At 45.0% G+C, this 20667-nt stretch overlaps 1 protein-coding gene across 10 annotated transcripts in view; it reads right to left on the reverse strand.

Moving 5' to 3' along the window:
- The window catches only part of MYRIP (myosin VIIA and Rab interacting protein), a 373571-nt gene extending 354960 nt beyond the window's left edge, over window positions 1-18611 (reverse strand). For 3 of the 10 annotated variants that reach the window (XM_065587126.1, XM_065587123.1, XM_005278577.5), the window contains exon 1: window positions 313-930. The gene's annotated coding sequence lies outside the window, so the exon portion shown is untranslated. Of the gene's footprint in view, window positions 1-312; window positions 931-18594 lie in introns of those variants that run through there. The other 7 variants (XM_065587125.1, XM_005278579.5, XM_005278576.5 and 4 more) reach the window with 5 other exon arrangements.
- Window positions 18612-20667: the final 2056 nt, after the last annotated feature.

The raw sequence follows: 20667 nt of genomic DNA on the forward strand, positions 1-20667 counted from the left end.
ATGCAATTGGGAGAATACAGGCAGAGGATTATGTCACACATATCTTCCCCCTCCGCCCCCGCAAAAATCATCCCAGCCCTTCTCCTCGGTCGGGTGTCACATTAGTTAGTGAAACTACTGTACAACAATCCAGCTCCAAATTCGGAACAGGAGGAGCGGCTTCCATGCAAGCCACATTCAGCAGTTTCCAACTGAGCAATTGCATCCAAATACCAATCCCGACACAAGACACATCTCCTCTCCCCCTGCACTACGTACACAGGCAAGCAGGAGGGCTTGCAGGGAGAGAGATGGACAATTGTCAGTACTCACACTCAGAATAACGCAAGATGGAAGCAGGGCAGTAACTTCACTGATCAATTCTCACAGGCGCCAGCAAAAATACACCGACTCCCGCAGCAGCTGATCCTGCTGGGTCAACAAGTCCTTCAGTGCCTTCCCCCTCTGGATGCGCTGTGGAGCAGTGAGGGGGGAAGGCGGCTGTTCCGCTGTTTTTGGTTTAAGAAGCAATCAAACCCAGAACTGTCATGCAATAAAACCCTCCCTTCGCTATTGCTGCTAGGCTTCTCTCCAACGCTGCCCCGGCTACTCCCGTCCCCCGCACGCCGCAGGGAACTCCCGGCTGAGGCCGGTCGGCGTGCCCTCAGCTCCAGCCAGCATCCCAGAAGGGAAGAGCACAGGGCAGCAGGACGCTGCTTGCTCCCGCCCGGGGAAAGGGGCAGCGCTGGGCTCTCCCCTGGTTCCAGCCCCGCTTCCCTCGGGAAGCGCCTACAGGCTGCGATTGCAGTGCAAGGCGCTGCGGCTGCAGCCGGCTCCTGCCATCCCCCTCCGCGCGCCTTGCCCTGCCCGGCCTCTCCTCGCCGCCGAGCCCGACACCTGGCCGAGCCCAGCCAGCCAATCACTGCAGAGCGCCAGCCCCTGCTCGGGAAGGGAGGGGGGAAGCAAAAGAGGAACTAAGCCAGGGCGCGCGCGCGCGCGCGCGGACCTGGCCGCCTCTCCCAAGGGAGGGGGGAGATGAGGAGTATAGCGCGCGCTTGAACCACGCGAGCCTGGGGCTGGCGCGCGCGTGATCTAAGCCGTGGCACATGCACTGCAGCGCGCAAGGGGGGCGGGGGAGAGGATGCAATTGCAGTCATCACACGGAAGGAGGTGCGTGCGTGGTGCACAGGGCGCCCCAGGGGACGGAGCTCACACGTGCTGTCATTTCACACAGCCTTGCCCGCACACACGCACACGCCAGAGGGAGGGGGAACTCGAGTTGCCACACTATTTTAAAGTTGCAGTCAAGATTGTGAACGTCGCTCTCCCGCTGCCACCTCCCCATCTCACCCCACTTCTGCAGAACATAATAGAGGGGGTGGGATGTCAATACTAGAATGCATAGAGGAAGCAAAGGAATCTGATAGATTAGATCAAAACTAAACTGATGAATTCTGGTCAGGTGGCAGTCCAACCTGATCAGAAGGGGAGAGCTGGGAGAGGTGAAAATTGGCATGTATTAGAGACCAAACCCAGGAAACACAAGCACTAGGAAAAGGATAGGACCACCAAATCTACCAAGGTAATTAGGCACCTAAATTCCAGTTTTAAGCAACAGCACTTCTGTTCAACTACCGCCTAACCATGGAGGCAACTACATTTACTCAGCACCTAAGTTTCTGCAGTAAATGTTCCCTAAGCATATACATTTCTGCCTCTAAGCATGCATACAGCTGCCTCCCTCTAGGTATCTGGATACTTGCCTCATAGTTAAGCAAACTGAGGGAAGACAGGCCCAGTAGTGCTGGAACAATTTGTACAGTGAGGATGCTGAGAACCCTGTATATGATGGAAACCACTTCAAGCCAGGGGTGCAGCAGCATCCCCAACACTAGCATCTATGTTCAGGCCCGTTGGGTCTGATCAAATAGGCGTGTTCAGAGGCTTCCTATTGGATAGGGTCCCATTCAAAACCAGCCAAAGGAGAAGGTAGTGCTGCTGCTGCTGCCCACCTAATAACTTCGGCCCAGTGATTACAGCACTTACCTGGGTTTTAGGACCTTCACCTTGAATTCCCGCCTCAGAAAGAAAAAGGATTTGAACGGGGGTCACCCATCTTTAAGTCAAGTGCTCTAACCACTGGACTATGTAATATTCTGATGTGGGATTTCCTCTCTCTCTCTCTGTATGTTGAAGCAGTTCCACTGTGGATAAACACTTAAATGGTCATTGAGTCAGAGAAAGAGCAAGAGAGAATAAGATTGTAGCCTGGTGGTTAGGGTACCCACATGGGAGGTGGGAGACCCAGTCCTCCTTTCTCCAATCACTCTATTTTTCCAGAGTACAACAGCTTCAACTGCAGACACTGAGGGAGCCCTACAGCAGAATTCAGAGTAGCAGCCGTGTTAGTCTGTATCCGCAAAAATAACAGGAGTACTTGTGGCACCTTAGAGACTAACACATTTCTTTGAGCATAAGCTTTCGTGGGCTACAGCCCACTGCGCTCAGTGATTAGTACATGCTCCTGAGGAATGTGGGAGACCCCTGTTCAAATCCCTTCTAGCCATCAAAGAGAGGATACTTCAGTCCTAGTATGCCACACCCCAGCGAAGTGCTCTACTCCCTGGGCTAAAAGTTATAAAGGAGGCAGTGGGGTCTGTGTGGAGTGAGGCAGGCACCTAACCCATTCTCACAAAAAACAACTTAGGCTTCTAAGCTGTTTGACTCCAGGAGAAGGTTCCTTTTTGTGGATCACAAGCAGACACAGGTGCCTCCTTCAGGCACACACCCCTCTCCTCAGCATTTCCCATTGGCTAGATTAGGCAGCTCCCTGAGTAGCATGTTGGCTTCTGTGGCTCCCATTCTTAGCCACTTATCCCTCCCCATTCATTGGATAGGGAGCCTATCATGCTTTGTGGATTGTAGTGTTGTTTCTGTGATTTCCTAGATGCCTAAGAGTTAGGTGTTGCAACATTCCGCATCACAAAGCTTAAGTCCCTTTGTGGATTCAGGACAGAGCCTCTGAGTGCCTCTACAGTAGAAAAAAAAATAGTGCCTGTGTTACAGCAATGGCCAGAAACAGTGCAGCACAGGTGTTTACCACCATCATCTCATGAAAACCTGCACAGAGCAGCTTTTCATTACATGATGCTAAAACCCCTTATATTCTTGTTTCTACCGATGCAGCTGCACCATTGGTGACATTTACTGCAACCCAGTTAATAAGTTTTCTAGTATGGACAAGGTTTAGGTGGAAAAAAGGAACAATTTATGCATTTTTTAAAGCGGGATGAGGATGCAATGTGGAAATCTCAAGTAAAATTGTTTGTCACCACATATCTTGAAAACGATCAAGTGAAAACTCAACAGTACATAGCAGAAGAGACAATATGTTCCCAGGCTTGGGAATTATTGTTTACGTCCCAGGAACAGAGAGTTTAAAGAGAAGTATTTCACTAATTACCCTGGGTTTTAGTTAAAAACAATAAATCCTGCATGAATATAAATCAAACTGTCTCTTCTGTTGGTCCTATTATGCCTTTCAAGAGTGATATGGAAATGGGGGCGGGGTGGGGGTGGGGGAGAAAGCAGAAAGTATCTGCTCTCTTTGCCCTGTTGTGAGGCTTTTCCTTTTCTGGTCAGAGCCACTATACATTTTACATGTTTTCCTTCAAAGTCTCACTTTTTAATATTTTCTGTGGCATTTTGACTAGTCAGATAACACCATGTTCCCATTCTTTGCAGTAGAGTGTCTTACAATAGATCCTGCCTTCAGGATGACATGATGAGACAAAAGTGTGCTCTCTGGAGCTGTAGCATTCATATATATTTAGCTTAACAAGATCTGAATTATGAGAAATGAAATTTTCATTTTCTCTCCGGGTAATTGCCTCTGTATCAAGATCAGATCCTGTATTTGTTATAATGGTGCCTCTTTTCTTTCTGGTGTAGTGATCTACAAATTCAACTTGAATATGTCTGTTACAACCATAAGTTACATAAATAGTACTGAAGAATTCTTTGGAAGTATGTGAGAGGTAGGAGAGAGAAGTTTTCAAAATGTTCCTGGCCTGTTTGAGTGTATTTTTGTTATTTACCTTGACAATGTAGGTTATGGAGTTCTGTGCTGTTTATAAAATGGATATGTAATAAATCATACTATCTAATAGGCTACTATGGCAGTAATTACAAGTGTAAACATTAATTTGGACAGCTGTTGATACTACTATGCCTATAAATATTTAAAGGTTTTAAGATATGTAACACACCTTCCTAAAAATGCAAACAATCTTCATATATGTCATAAGCTTTCGTGGACTACAGCCCACTTCTTCGGATGCATATAGAATGGAACATATATTGAGGAGATATATATACACACATACAGAGAGCATAAACAGGTGGGAGTTGTCTTACCAACTCTGAGAGGCCAATTAATTAAGAGAAAAAAAACTTTTGAAGTGATAATCAAGCTAGCCCAGTACAGACAGTTTGATAAGAAGTGTGAGAATACTTACAAGGGGAGATAGATTCAATGTTTGTAATGGCTCAGCCATTCCCAGTCTTTATTCAAACCGGAGTTGATTGTGTCTAGTTTGCATATCAATTCTAGCTCAGCAGTCTCTCGTTGGAGTCTGTTTTTGAAGTTTTTCTGTTGTAATATAGCTACCCGCAGGTCTGTCACTGAATGACCAGACAGGTTAAAGTGTTCTCCCACTGGTTTTTGAGTATTTTGATTCCTGATGTCAGATTTGTGTCCATTAATTCTTTTGCGTAGAGACTGTCCGGTTTGGCCAATGTACACGGCAGAGGGGCATTGCTGGCACATGATGGCATATATCACATTGGTAGATGTGCAGGTGAACGAGCCCCTGATGGTATGGCTGATGTGATTAGGTCCTATGATGATGTCACTTGAATAGATATGTGGACAGAGTTGGTATCGGGGTTTGTTACAAGGATAGGTTCCTGGGTTAGTGGTTTTGTTCAGTGATGTGTGGTTGCTGGTGAGTATTTGCTTTAGGTTGGGGGGTTGTCTGTAAGCGAGGACAGGTCTGTCTCCCAAGATCTGTGAGAGTAAAGGATCATCTTTCAGGATAGGTTGTAGATCTCTGATGATGTGCTGGAGAGGTTTTAGTTGGGGGCTGAAGGTGACAGCTAGTGGTGTTCTGTTATTTTCTTTGTTGGGCCTGTCTTGTAGGAGGTGACTTCTGGGTACTCGTCTGGCTCTGTCAATCTGTTTTTTCACTTCAGCAGGTGGGTATTGTAGTTTTAAGAATGCTTGATAGAGATCTTGTAGGTGTTTGTCTCTATCCGAGGGATTGGAGCAAATGCGGTTATATCTTAGAGCTTGGCTGTAGACAATGGATCGTGTGGTGTGTCCTGGATGGAAGCTGGAGGCATGTAGGTAAGTGTAGCAGTCAGTAGGTTTCCGGTATAGGGTGGTATTTATGTGACCATCGCTTATTAGCACAGTAGTGTCCAGGAAATGGACTGCTTGTGTGGATTGATCTAGGCTGAGGTTGATGGTGGGATGGAAATTATTGAAATCATGGTGAAATTCCTCAAGGGCTTCTTTTCCATGGGTCCAGATGATGAAGATGTCATCAATGTAGCGCAAGTAGAGTAGGGGCGTTAGGGGACGAGAGCTAAGGAAGCGTTGTTCTAAGTCAGCCATAAAAATGTTGGCATATTGTGGGGCCATGCGGGTACCCATAGCAGTGCCGCTGACTTGAAGGTATATATTGTCCCCAAATGTGAAATAGTTGTGGGTGAGGACAAAATCACAAAGTTCAGCCACCAGGTTAGCTTCAATTGGTGCAGAATAAGTCCCCCTGAATAGACTTTGCTGATGGCTATACGGTGTGGTAGCACAACCCCATAACTGGTAGGTGAGGTATATGATACTACCACAAATTATGCATTAAAAACCACCACCTGGGACAGATGAGGGGTGATGACCCATCTCTCCGAAGAAGATTAGGTGCCACTACCCAATTCCTGTATTCAAGGCCTTAGTATAGATACAGTCTGCAGACTATGTGCCGAGAAAAGGTGGATAGATGTACACGTTCAAAAAAAAGGTGGGGGTGAGGAACCAGATGGTACAGACTACCAAGACTTCCTGCCATTTGGGATGAATGTACTGTTTTATCATAATCAAGTTGTGGCCCGGTCAAGTCATTTCCAACAATCAGTGAGTCATTGCTGTAATCGGACCATGCTCTTTATACCTCCTGTGTCATTGCAGATTGTACTGTATTGGGCTAATTAGTTTTTCAGTAAAGTTATTTTCATATCTGTTTTTCATGCTTGTTTAACTTTATTTTAAAGTAGCTGCAGCTGTTCATTGCAAGGTACATTGGTTTGATTTCAGTTAAAATATTTTGTATTCAATAAATCTTGGCAGATTATCTAGAATAATATTTCATTTGCATTCATATTATATCACAAATGAAATAAAATACATCAAATATTTATGAATGTGTGACAGAGTGCAGGGTGCAAATAGCTGAGTCTGCACTCTGATCACTCTAAATTAGTTCCCCAGTAGGCAGCTGATGGGGGTAATTACTCAATCAGACTGTCTGACTAAGCCAATTATCCCATCAGCCCTTGGCTGATAAGAGGCAGCACAGGAAGGAAGTGCAAGGGGAAAGGAAGGAGAGAAGGAGAAACAGGGCTAGCTGAGTCTAGCTAGACGGAGGCTGTCAGGGTTCCCTCTGAACTCTAGGGTACAGACATGGGGACCCGCATGAAAGACCCCCTAAGCTTATTTCTAGCAGCTTAGGTTAAAAACTCCAAGGCACAAATTCTCCCTTGTACCTTGGATTAGGTAATGCTGCCACCACCAAGTGATTAGACAAAACTCAGGGAAAGGACCACTTGGAGTTCCTACTTTCCCCTAATATTCCCCCAAGCCCTACACCCAGGGGCAACTCCAGGCACCAACGTGGTAGTCAGGCTGCCTTCAGCAGCATGCCTGTGGGAGGTCCGTGGGTCCCGCGGCTTCGGCGGCGGATACGCCGAAGGCACGGGACCGGCGGACCTCCCGCAGGCATGCCGCCGAATCCGTGTTACCAGTGGACCTCCTGCAGCCATGCTGCCGAAGGCTGTTTGACTGCCATGCTTGGGGCGGCAAAATACATAGAGCCACCCCTGTTTACACCCCTTTTCCTGGGGAGGCTTGAGAATAAACAAGATGAGCACAAACCAACCTTGGGTTTTTTTAGACCAATCAGATTAAACAAAAACAAAAGAACTTTATTAGAAAGAAAAAAGTTAAAAGAAGCACCTCTGTAAAATTAGAATGGAAGATAATCTCACAGGCAGTAAGATTCAAAACACAGAGGATTTCCCTCTGGGCAAAACTTTAAAGTTACAAAAAGAAAACCAGTAATACACCTCCCTCTCAGCACAGAGAAAATCACAAGCCAAAATAAAAGTAAGCTAACGCATTCCTCATTAGTACTTACTAATCCTAATGGAGTTGGATTACTTGCTTTCTTGATCTGTCTCCAACAAGCACACAGAACAGACAGACAAAGAACAGACAAAACAAAGTCTTTTCCCCCACCCCAGATTTGAAAGTATCTTGTCCCCTTATTGGTCCTTTTGGTCAGGTGCCAGCTAGGTTACCTGAGCTTCTTAACCCTTTACAGGTAAAAGGATTTTGTGCCTCTGGCCAGGAGGGATTTTATAGTACTGTATACAGGAAGGTTGTTACCCTTCCCTTTATATTTATGACAGAGGCTCAGAACCAGGAGTCTTCTGTTACCCCCAGGACCTGGTGAGAAAGCCAAAAGCTAGCTGAATATTGTAAATAGGCTGTTGCACAAGAACTGTAGTGTAATTGGTGGAGCGTACACAAAATAAAAGCACACGGTGGAGGCATAGCCACGGGAGTCTGTGCAAGAGGACCCATGCCCCATGATGGAGTATTAATATATTCACTTGTATGAGTTAATAAAATAGCTGCCACACTATGACACATACACCATTTCAAAAAGTGCAGTTCTTCTGCAAACATCATCATCTCACAAACAAAAAGAAGTCACTTCTTCAGATAAAAGTTACAAAAAATAATCTTCCACAGCAGAATTTTTCACAGTAACAAATTAGTTAGAAGAAAATAACTCTCAGCACTGGATAAAAATTAAGGCCACTCATTGCTTACATTAGTACAGTAATCAATAACATCTACCGAGCATTTTAATGTGATTGAAAAAATACCTGACGGGATATCAATCTTGAAACTCACACCTCAAGCTAGCAGTCACTGGAAGAGCAATATGTTTTTAAAAAAGATTAGACATTCATATGAATTACAAACAATATTTGCAATTATACTAGTGAGGGCAAAAATGGTATGTCCTCATGGTTCAGCACATATGCTAATAGCTGAATTCAGGAATAAGGGTATGTCTACACTACGGGATTAATCCGAATTTACAGAATTCGATTTTTGGCAACTGATTGTATAAAGTCAAGTGTATGTGGCCACACTAAGCACATTAATTCGGCGGTGTGCATCCATGTACCGAGGCTAGCGTCGACTTCCGGAGCATTGCACTGTGGGTAGCTATCCCATAGTTCCCGCAGTCTCCTTCACCCATTGGAATTCTGGGTTGAGATCCCAATGCCTGATGGGGCAAAAAACATTGTCACAGGTGGTTCTGGGTACATCCTCCCCCTCCCTCCGGGAAAGCAATGGCAGACAACCTTTTTGCGCCTTTTTCCTGGGTGAACAGTGCAGATGCCATACCGCAGCAAGCATGGAGCCCGCTCAGCTCAAGACAGCAGTCATGAACATTGTAAACACCTCGCGCGTTATCGTGCAGTTTATGCTGAACCAGAACCTGCAAAACCAGGCGACGAGGAGTAGGCTATGGCAGCGTGGCGATGAGAACATGGACATGGAATTCTATCAAATTGCGGACCCCAGCGCTTTGGAGATGATGCTGTTAATGGGGCAGGTTATAGCCATGGAACGCCGATTCTGGGCCCGGGAAACAAGCACAGACTGGTGGGACCGCATAGTGTTGCAGGTGTGGGACAATTCCCAGTGGCTGCGAAACTTTCACGTGCGTAAGGGCACTTTCATGGAACTTTGTGACCTGCTTTCCCCTGCCCTGAAGCACCAGAATACCAAGATGAGAGCAGCCCTCACAGTTGAGAAGCGAGTAGCAATAGCCCTGTGGAATCTTGCAATGCCAGACAGCTACCGGTCAGTCAGGAATCAATTTGGAGTGGCCAAATCTACTGTGGGGGCTGCTGTGATGCAAGTAGCCAAAGCAATCACTGAGCTGCTGCTACGAAAAGTAGTGACTCTGGGAAATTTGCAGGTCATAGCGGATGGCTTTGCTGCAATGGGATTCCCTAACTGTGGTGGGGCGATAGATGGAACCCATATCCCTATCTTGGCACCGGAGCACCAGGGCAGCCAGTACATAAACCGCAAGGGGTACTTTTCAATGGTGCTGCAAGCACTGGTGGATCACAAGGGATGTTTCACCAACATCAACGTTGGATGGCCGGGAAGGGTTCATGATGCTCTCGTCTTCAGGAACACTAAGCTGTTTAAATGGCTGCAGCAAGGGATTTACTTCCCAGACCAGAAAATAACCGTTGGGGATGTTGGAATGCCTATAGTTATCCTTGGGGACCCAGCCTATCCCTTAATGCCATGGCTCATGAAGCCATACACAGGCAGCCTGGACAGTAGTCAGGAGCTGTTCAACTACAGGCTGAGCAAGTGCAGAATGGTGGTAGAATGTGCATTTGGACGTTTAAAGGGTCGCTGGCGCACATTACTGACTCGCTCAGACCTCAGCGAAAAGAATATCCCCATTGTTATTGCTTCTTGCTGTGCGCTCCACAATATCTGTGAGAGTAAGGGGGAGACCTTTATGGCGGGATGGGACGCTGAGGCAAAATTGCCTGGCCGCTGATTACGCGCAGCCAGACACCAGGGCAATTAGAAGAGCACACCAAGAAGCACTGCGCACCAGAGAAGCTTTGAAAACCAGTTTCATGACTGGCCAGGCTACGGTGTGAAAGTTCTGTTTGTTGAAAACCCGCCCCCTTGATTGACTCATTCCCTGTAAGCAAGCCACCCTCCCCCTTCGATCACAGCTTGCTTTCAAAGGAAATAAAGTCACTATTATTAAAAATCATGTATTAATTGATTATAAACATAGGGAGAGAACTGACAAGGTAGCCCGGGTGGGGTTTGGGAGGAGGATAGGAGGGAAGGAAAAGGCCACTAAAAAAGTTCAAAGTAATGACAGCCTTTTGCTTGGGCTGTCCACTGGGGTGGAGTGGGAGGGTGCACGGAGCCTCCCCTCCCCCCCACATTCTTACATGTCTGGGTGAGGAGGCTATGGAACATGGTGAGGGAGGAGGGAAGTTATACAGCATCTGCAGCGGCACTCTGTGATCCTGCTGCTGTTCCTGAAGCTCCACCAGATGCCGGAGCATGTCCGTTTGATCACGCAGCAGCCCCAGAGTTGCAGCCTGCCACCTCTCATCTCGAGCGTCCCTCATAGCCTCATGTTCACTGGCATCTTTCCTGTACTTTGATACCGTGTCCTTCCACTCATTCAGATTAGCTCTTTTATTGTGGGTGGATTCCATGATTTCAGAGAACATTTCATCTCGCATCCTTTTTTTTCCCCACCGCCTTATCTGAGATAGCCTTCGGGACGGAGGAGGGAGGCTTGAAAAATTTGCAGCTGCAGGAGGGAGGGAAAAAAGGGAGAGAAGTATTTAAAAAGATACATTTTACAGAACAATGCTTATACTCTTTCACGGTGAACAACACTATTCACATTACATAGCACATGTGATTTCGGTACAAGGTCGCATTTTGCATCTTAATATTGAGTGCCTGCGGCTTTGGTGTTAGAGATCACAGACGCAGGTCCGGGCAACGGAATGCGGCTTGCATGCGGCCATGGTAAGCCATTGTCTTTCGGCTTCTGCAGCTTTTCCTCCTTTCCCACATACCAAGCAAAGCCCGTTGAGTGCTGCGGTTTTCCGGTTAATATGCAATAGCAGAAACCAAACTAACCGCCTCCCCCCCATCCAATTCTCTGGGATGATCGCTTTATCTCTCCCCGCCACTGCGTGGCTGGTATCAGGGAAGATCCCTGCTAGCCAAATGCGAAAAGCTCAGTGCCAATGATGTCCCTCCCCCGCCCCCCGCTTGGCTAACTGCAGGGAAGGATTTCTTTTCAGCCACAGACAAACAGCCCAGTAGGAATGGCCAGCTCTGTCCCCTTAATTAAATCCCCGTATTTCAACCAGGTTACCATGAACGACATCACTCTCCTGAGGATAACACAGCGAGATAAAGAATGGATGTTGCTTGAATGCCAGCAAACACTGGGGCCATACACTGCCAGGCTTTGTCATGCAATGATACCACGCTACTAGCATGGCGTGGTCAAGTGTCCTACCATGGAGGACGGAATAAGGCTGCACTGCCCAGAAACCTTCTGCAAAGGCTTTTGGAGTACCTCCAGGAGAGTTTCATGGAGATGTCCCTGGAGGATTTCTGCTCCATCCCCAGACACATTAACAGACTTTTCCAGTAGCTGTACTGGCCGCGAATGCATCCCAAGTCCTCAGGGCAACTTAATCATTAAAAAACGCTTGCTTTTAAACCATGTTTTATATTTACAAAGGTACACTCACCAGAGGTCCCTTCCATGGCCTCATTGTCTGGGGGTTGGGAGGTTACTTCAGTCAGGCTGAGAAAAAGATCCTGGCTGTTGGGGAGAACAGAGTGCTGTGTGCTCTCTGCAAGCTCGTCGTCATCCTCCTCCTCCTCATCTTCCCCGTCCGCAGAATCCTCAGGCATGGCTGAAATTACCCCCTGCTCGGAATCCACGGTCAGAGGTGGGGTAGTGGTGGTGGCCCTCCCTAGAATTGCATGCAGCTCAGCGTAGAAGCGGCATGTCTTCGGCTCTGACCCGGAGCGACCGTTTGCCTCCTTTGTTTTTTGATAGGCTTGTCTGAGCTCCTTAACTTTCACGCGGCACTGTAGTGAGTCCCTATTGTGGCCTCTCTCCATCATACCCTTGGAGATTTTTTCATGAGTTTTGGCATTTCGTCCTTTGGAACGTAGTTCTGCTAGCACAGAATCCTCTCCCCATATAGTCGTCAGATCCAGTACCTCCCGTACGGTCCATGCTGGTGCTCTTTTTCTGTTCTCGGCCTGCACGGTTACCTGTGCTGATGAGCTCTGCGTGGTCACTTGTGCGGTCACCTGTGCTCTCCACGCTGGGCAAACAGGAAATTAAATTCAAAAGTTCACGGGGCTTTTCCTGTCTACCTGGCCAGTGCATCCGAGTTCAGATTTCTGTCCAGAGCAGTCACAATGGTGCACTGTGGGATAGGTCCCGGAGGTCAATACCGTCGAATTGCGGCCACACTAACCCCAATTTGAAATGGTAATACCGATTTCAGTGCTACTCCCCTCGTCGGGGAGGAGTACAGATATTGATATTAAGAGCCCTTTATATCTAAGTAAAGGGCTTCATTGTGTGGACGGGTGCAGGGTTAATTCGGTTTAACGCTGCTAAATTCGAGATAAACTCGTAGTGTAGACCAGGCTTAAGTTTTCTCCCATGTTACAATGTTGTACCATTTGATGCATTATGGAGGTTTTATGCCTTCCTCTGTAACACCTTGTGTTGGCCACTGCTGGAGATGGAATGCTGGACTAGAGGCTCTTTTGTTCCATTCCGTATAGCAATTTGTGTGTGTTTTACTATGAAAGATTACTCAGTGCAAAGGGATATTAACTCAGACCACACTTGAAGCAGTCCTTTGCAGCTGATGGTGTGTAACTAAGAGAAGGGCTGGAGAAAAAGAGCACACGTGAGAACAATAGGAGCAGACGGGATAAAATCCTGGGAGTTTATATGCATTGGTCCACCCCACCTGTCTCCATTGACTGCCAATTCCTGATTCTTCAGAGAAGTGTTTCCACTTTAATATTAAACTAATATACTGTATATATACACACACATAAAATATTGAATTATTTTAATATAAAACTCAATGAAATTAATTTACGTGATAATGTTGAAACAATGTTTGAGAAAGTAAATGAGAAAGTCAAAAAGTGTTCCAGTGAAATGTTTTAGTTTCAATGAAACTATTTTTTTAAATGGATATCTGTACTGGTTCAAATTTTTCAGTCATCTCTAGTCATGACAAAGGTAGGTTAAAGAAAACAAAACCAAAAGCCACCTGTAGTCTCCAACATTTTAGAGACTATGACAGATTAGTATAAAGGAGCAGGGCCGGCGCTTCCATTTAGGCGACCTAGGCGGTCGCCTAGGGCACCAGAATTTGGGGGGGGCGGCATTTTGCCATCCTTGGCGGCAATTTGGCGGCAGGGGATCCTTCTGCACTCCGGGTCTTTGGCGGCAATTCTGCAGTGGGTCCTTCACTCGCTCCGGGACCCACTGCCGAAGTGCCCCAAGACCGGGAGCGCGGAAGGACCCCCGCCTAGGGCACCAAAAACCCTGGCGCCGCTCCTGTAAAGGAGAAACCCTAGTACGTATGTTGCATGGCACAAATTTATTATAGCAGAGTGCATGATAAAAGTATTGTAAAAATTATATGATGTGTAACAATAACTGGGTGAAGCAGCAAAGTGTCATATTTAAGATGGCATTTTTTGTCATAATGTGACCTTCTTTCAGAGAAAAGGGGGAAAAAAATCAGCCAAATATAAATGGAAATAAGTAGATACATCTCCCTTGGAAATCCTAGGGCCAAATTCAGTAGTGACAAAAAAAGTTGGTATAAAAGTTAGATGTGGGTAAACTGTAAAGTTGATCATAAAATAAGTGTAAGTGAACTTAAGTGGGAAAGTAATTTGCACCAAACTGCCGTTCATCATTGGATATACAAAATGAGTGCAACTTACACATTGGGGAATAGGGAGAAGCTAACAGGAAAAGTATCTATCAGGAAGGTACACCACCTCCAGTGTTTCTGTAAAATTCAGCTATTGTTGTAACCTACTGAGTTGCATTGACTTATAGTAGGGGCTGAAATGAACACCACAGGATACTAAATCAGTGTTAGTAACCCTTCCTTTACAAATTAACTAAATGTAATAGGTCTGATTTTCCTTTAACTCAGGTCTTAAATTCTCATCAAGTATTTCCTGGACCCTCCCACATGTTTCCTCCCCCATTTGTGGGGCAGGGCTTCCGCCTTGTGGGAGGCACCAGGCTTCTACTCCACAGTTTGAAAATATTTACCGAAGCTCTTCTCTGGACAGCTCTGGCTGAATATAAGCCCTGCTTTCACTTATACTGGTAAAAAGAACAGGAGTACTTGTGGCACCTTTAATAAATTTGTTAGTCTCTAAGGTGCCACAAGTACTCCTGTTCTTTTTGCAGATACAGACTAACACGGCTGCTACTCTGAAACTTATACTGGTGTGAAGCCAGTGTGACTCAGCGGACTACAACGGAGCTGCTCTAGATTTACATACATGTAAGTGAGATGAAAACCAGGCTCCAAAACCTTCAGCCTCAGACCTCAAATAACTCTAGAAAACAACAAGTAGTAAACTTCTAGCAGGTAATAACTAACTTCCCAGAACTCAGTTTCCAGATGCCCCAAACTTCTGTGGAAGGCATATTGCCTCATCCAATCAGAATAATGGAACTTATATATTTAGGTTTGCACAGTCCCTGTTAAAGAAGGACTCATGCAAAGCTCCTTGTTTCTGCCACACAGACCCCTTATGAACACAGATCTTCAGAGTATTGCTAGCTGTGAGCAGAAAATAAAGACAAGGCATAAATAAGTAAATCTTTGTTGTTTGCAATAAGAATGGATCAATTAATAAGTAATCCATAATTGTGTATTTAAAAATATTTCCTATAGTGACATTTACATGAAAATGAAGTGAATAATTAAATAGTATTTTTCAATTCATAGCAACCTTTCCCCCTAGTTTCTCAAAGGACTTAATTAAATTAAGCTTCAAAATACCCATGTGATGTAGGGTGTTGTGATAATTAAAGTGAAACAGTTAAGTAACTCAGGGCTCAAGGGCAAATGATAAATGAGTGCCAGAGCTGGGAATAATTATAGTTATAATTATTAGTAATAAGAATTTAAACACCACCATAATTTGGTATGGCACTTTACAGAGATTTCAAAAGACTTGGTCCCTGCCCCAAAGAGCTTACCATATAAATTAGACAAATATTGAACATGAAAAGAAATAAAGGCAAAGGTTAGGGAAAGGAGGGATTAGGATTAAATAAAGAAAGCAATATGTTTTTATATAGCAGACAAATCATACACAAGACCTGCATGTCTACTTCCACCATAGAATCATAGAACCACAGGGTAAAAAGGGACCACAAGGGTCATCTAGTCTAACCCCCTTCCAAGATGCAGGTGTTTTGTCTAAACCATCCAAGACAGACGGCGATCCAGCCTCCTTTTGAAAAACTCCAGTGAAGGAGCTTCCACAATCTCCCTAGGCAGTCTGTCCCATTGTCCGACTGTTCTTGCAGTTAGGAAGTTTTTCCTGAGATTTAATCTAAATCTAGTATGCTGTAGTTTCAAGTATCAGAGGAGTAGCCGTGTTAGTCTGTATCCCCAAAAACAAGGAGTCCGGTGACACCTTAAAGACTAACAGATTTATTTGGGCATAAGCTTTCATGAGTTAAAAAAAAAAAAATCTCACTTCTTCAGATGCATGGAGTCAAAATTACAGATGCAGGCATAAATACACCTCTACCTCGATATAACGCTGTCCCCGGGTGCCAAAAAAAATCTTACCGCGTTATAGGTGAAACCACGTTATATTGAACTTGCTTTGATCCACCGGAGTGCGCAGCCCTACCCCACTGCTTTACCTTGTTATATCCAAATTCGTGTTATATCGGGTGATGTTATATCGAGGTAGCAGTGTATACTCATAAGAGAAGGCAATCCCTGTAGTTTGAACCCATTGCTTCTTCTCCTGCCTTCTGTGGTAAGAGAGAACAACTTTTCTCCATCTTTAAGGCAGTCTTTCAAGTATTTGAAGACTGCTAACTCCAGTGTTTTCTAGATTCTGACTTTTTATACTTTGGTGCAACACACATTTAGTTTTACCAATAAACCAAGCTGCACACAATGATCTTTTACTTCCATTTCATTTTAAATAGCCTTTACAATGTTATTTTGTATTCCTTATATCTTAATATCTTTTTGTAAGACTCAAAAGGATGCAACTAATTTTGTTAGTTGTTTTCCTGTATCACTCCTGATGGCCTCAGAACACCCCTCTGACCTGGGCGGCCACCTAGGGCGCTACAATTTGGGGGGTGGTGACTGTGGCGGTATTTCGGCGGTGGGACCTTCCGCTGCCTCTGTGGGGGGGGTGGCATTTCGGGGCGGGACCTTCCTCCGCCTAGGGCGACAGAAAAGCTGGTGGCGCTCCTGCCTGTGAGGTAGGGAAGTGCTATTATCCCCATTTTACAGATTAGGAACTTGAAGAGCATAGAGGCTAAGTGTCACATAGGAAGTCTGTGGCAAAACAGGGACTCAAACCCAGATGACCCAAGTCCTAGGCTAGTGCCCTAACTCATTGTATTAGCCTTCCTTCCATCACACTTAGGCCTGCTCTACACTACAGAGTTAGGTCGACATAAGGCAGCTTACGTCAACCTATTTATGTCAGTGTCTACACTACAGCCTTGTCCCGCTGATGTAAGTGTCCCATTACACCAACATACCACCACTTTCACAAGAGGAGTAGGCTTATGTCAGTGTAGTTAGAGCGACGCAATGTCTGTGTAGACACTGTTGTTTTCATTGGCCGTTCGCTCTCTTGTCAATTTCACAGCTCAAGCGAAGCTGTGAAATAGACAAGAAAGTAGGCAGTAGAGCCCAGCTTCCCCTGGCTCCTCTGCAGAGCTGGGCAACTCTCCCCGCTGCTCCCAGCAGGGTGAGAAGCCCTGCATGGCTTCCTCCCCACTCTTGGCCATGAACAGGGAGCAGAGGTGGGGCAGCCCACCAGGAGACCTGGAGCCTGTGGGGCAGGGAGCTGCCAGTGGAGCAGAGAGACTAGGGTCTCAGCTCCATACACTGCCCTTCTTAGGTCAGTGGAAGCACTTCTGTTGAGGACGTGCACCGCTGACAGAAGGAAGGTAGTGTGGACATCTGTAAGTCGACCTAATAGAAGTCGTCTTATGTTTTAGTGTAGACACCCTATGTAACAGTCTAATAGGACAGGAAAAGAAAAATAATTTATCCAATTGAGGAAAGGAGCACTGTTGATCCATGAGACAAACAGGACACAAAGCATTGTGGCCAATTATCACTCTGAATTTTGGGGGGGGGGGAGGAGGAGGAGGAATCACATCAGAAAGGTGAAAGTTTGGGAATTCCAAATGTCCAAAATAATCCTGGCTTAATTAAATATGGGCAGCATGATCTAACATTTTTACTGCTTCTTTATTATGTACTAAAAGTGGTTTCAATTTTTTAAAAAACACTGATCATCTGACTGATTTTTACATTTGAGATATCAGAGCTTCAACTTCTCTTTTTGCTGGAGGACCTTGGTAAAACCTTTGATGAAGCTGAACAGTGATCACGTAAGGTTACACAACCCGAACTGCAGTTATCTTCCTAATTAGAGATTCTATGGAAACAACATGCACAAAGGACAGAGTTTGGACCCTAGCATGTGGAGTAAACAGGGAAGAGCAGTTTCTTCAAATCACCCATGGTGAAGAAGGAGACTGCAAGGAGACCGTTGTGACTCCTTGATCATAGAGATGTAGGGTTGGAAGGGACCTCAAGGGTTCATCTAATCCACCCCCCATGCTTATGCAGGATTAAATATACCTAGAACCTCCTCAACCACTTAGCTGTAGCGTAAATTAGAGCTGCACAGGAATAGCTCTAATTTTGTGCCACTGACATAAGGCCCTTTCAGCAGTGAGGAGTTTGGTGTAGTGAAACTATGTTTGACATGCTGCCTCCCCTCCCTGTCCTACCCATATCCTGCTTCCCCCATAGAACCTCATCCCCCCTTCTGAGCATTTAACTGTCAGCCTCTAACAAACCTCAGTTAATCATGTGCAAATGGTAATTTTCAGAGGTTTAATAACTTGGCCAAATGGGTGGATTATCACAGGGACAACAAAGGGCACCTCTCTGAGCCCAGAGCGATCCATTGCCAAATTTCAAGAACTTGCTCCAAAGCATGGAGGCACTAGAGCTTCGCAATGAAATGGTTGAGAGAACTCAACATGGGAAACACAACATACATTTCCTAACCCTCCTTCTTGAAAATGGCTGGACTGTTTTTACTGCAACTTAAAAAAAATAAAGAATGTAGTCTGAGACAGATTCTGAGCATGTTACATTTCAGCATAAACAGTTATAGTTTGGCAAAATAATAAGCAACTGATAACAGGGTCTTATAATGGAAAGTGTTAGGCAACCTTAACTATAAGTGCCACTGCCAACTCAGTCTAAAATCTGATTAAAGAGAACTGAGCCAAACCTTCATTCAAAAGTTAAATCTAACCCCAATTTTCTTGAGGTTCAAAATCAGCAAAACTTACTCACATATCTGTCGGTGTGTCACTTTTCACAGCCTCTTGTGCCTGTGCAATGGAAGTGAACATACTGAGTTGCAATGAGAAGTGGCTATTCTCAGTATTTCCCATCTAGCTGAAAGTAGGAAGTCATGGCCTAAAAAAACACTCATGAAAATGCACTTTTGATATTTTCATGATAATTCAGAGAAGCTTCAAATCAGCAACTGAATTTTTATTGTGTAATGTAAGGCACTGTCATGTCACAGATGCCAGAGCGGGAAGGGAAAGGGCTACAGCCTCCCACTTTTTGAACAGGAGAATAAGACCACTCCAGAGCTGGGTGATATAACAGCAGAGCCCATTCTCTGCTAGTATGATGGAGGGCGGCCAAACCAAATTTGAGTGACATTGCAACCCCATGCGTGAAGTTGCCACCCTACTGAAATTTAGCCCAGCCACCCCTCAGTCAGGGAGGGGCAGCGAGGCCAAATCTGAGTGAGTGGAATTGCAACCTGGTGCAGGGAGTTGCAATACCACTTGCATTTGGCCTGTTTGGGTTTCCTGGCCTCCATTTTTGAAGTTCTTGCAGCACCCTTGTTACATATCTCTTATCTGAAATGAACAAAGCTTTCAAATTTCACCAAGCATCAGCCTGTCTACACTAGCCAATTTAGGGCTAAATTCTACTGTCAGGAAGATCTGCACATGGATCCCCAATGGTATGATATCTGTGTGCGAGCCAAGCTGTGGAACTCAAATAAAATGTTTTAGTTGCACCTTTCAAAACAAACACGGAACAACATTCTGTTTGCATGAATGCTCCTGGAAAGACAAACACATTGCCTGCACTTCATAAAGCTTAAATAAAGAATGGGTGACACCTTACTTTTGCTGCTGCCCATGGGCACCAGGCTTGGGGTTCAGAGAACTGGGCCTCTTGTGCTAAATACACCTACAAATACATACTTGCATGGGAATATTCATGTAAATGTTTCAGTGAATACATATTTATACAGCCATCTTGAAGCTCCTCATTGGTTTGGAAATTATCCAGTAAGAAGCAGAATCAGTACACTGTGGCTTAGGATATAAACCACAGTGTGAGAAGAGTATTATGAGTAGTCAAAACTCAAAACCACATTAAAGACTAGCATTTTGCAAGTAGGTTGTAATCAGAAATATGTTCACATGAACCATTCATCAAATAATGTAAAACAGCAATGAAATTAATAAAACAATGGTTCTCAAACTTGTGTACTGGTGACCCCTTTCAAATAGCAAGCCTCTGAGTGCAACCCCCTTAGAAATTAACAACACTTTAAAATATATTTAACACCATTATAAATGCTGGATGCAAAGTGTGGAGGTGGAGGCTGACAGCTTGCGATCCCCACCCCGTAATAACCCCCTGAGGGGTCCCAACCTCCCAGTTTGAGAACTTCTGTAATAAAAACTAAAGGTCTGTTCATGTACATTTCAGAAACAGAAAATGGCTAAAATTCGTTGACTAAATTGATCACTGAAAATAGTTCACCCAGCTCTAGTCACAACAGATAATTTCAAAGAGTGTTTCCAAATGGACTCTACCAGGCAATTTTTAAAAGATCTCAAAATAGCCCGTCTGCTGGTGACTCTTCCACTGAGTCAGTTTTACTGTCACCAAAAAGAAAGGTTCCAAAAGGAAGCAGTGGCAGTTGTGGCAATTAGTAGAATGTGGAGATGCCTTTAGCTTTGCTCACATTATTATTGTTTAATATTTATATTACAACAACTCCCAAACACACCAATTAGGATCAGTGCCCTCTTGTGCTGAGGTCAGTACAAACACACACTAGTGACACTGTACCTGTCCCAAAGTGCTTATGCCACAAAATGCCATAATTCCCCTCTCACATTTTGTATAATCAGTTCATTCCACTGTTTTTTCACACATGAAAGAAAACTTCTACCATTCAACTTATCCCAGAAATCTGAAATAGCATGAAATGTATTGGAGCAGGATTATAACTGTCACAAGCTGCCAAAATGATTTTGGGGCTTTATGGAATTCAAATCCTCCACGGATTTTCACAGTTCCACATAATGTTCTTGTGTGCTAATA

Source organism: Chrysemys picta, chromosome 2 (genome assembly GCF_011386835.1).
Source record: "Chrysemys picta bellii isolate R12L10 chromosome 2, ASM1138683v2, whole genome shotgun sequence".
Lineage (NCBI taxonomy): Eukaryota > Metazoa > Chordata > Testudines > Emydidae > Chrysemys > Chrysemys picta.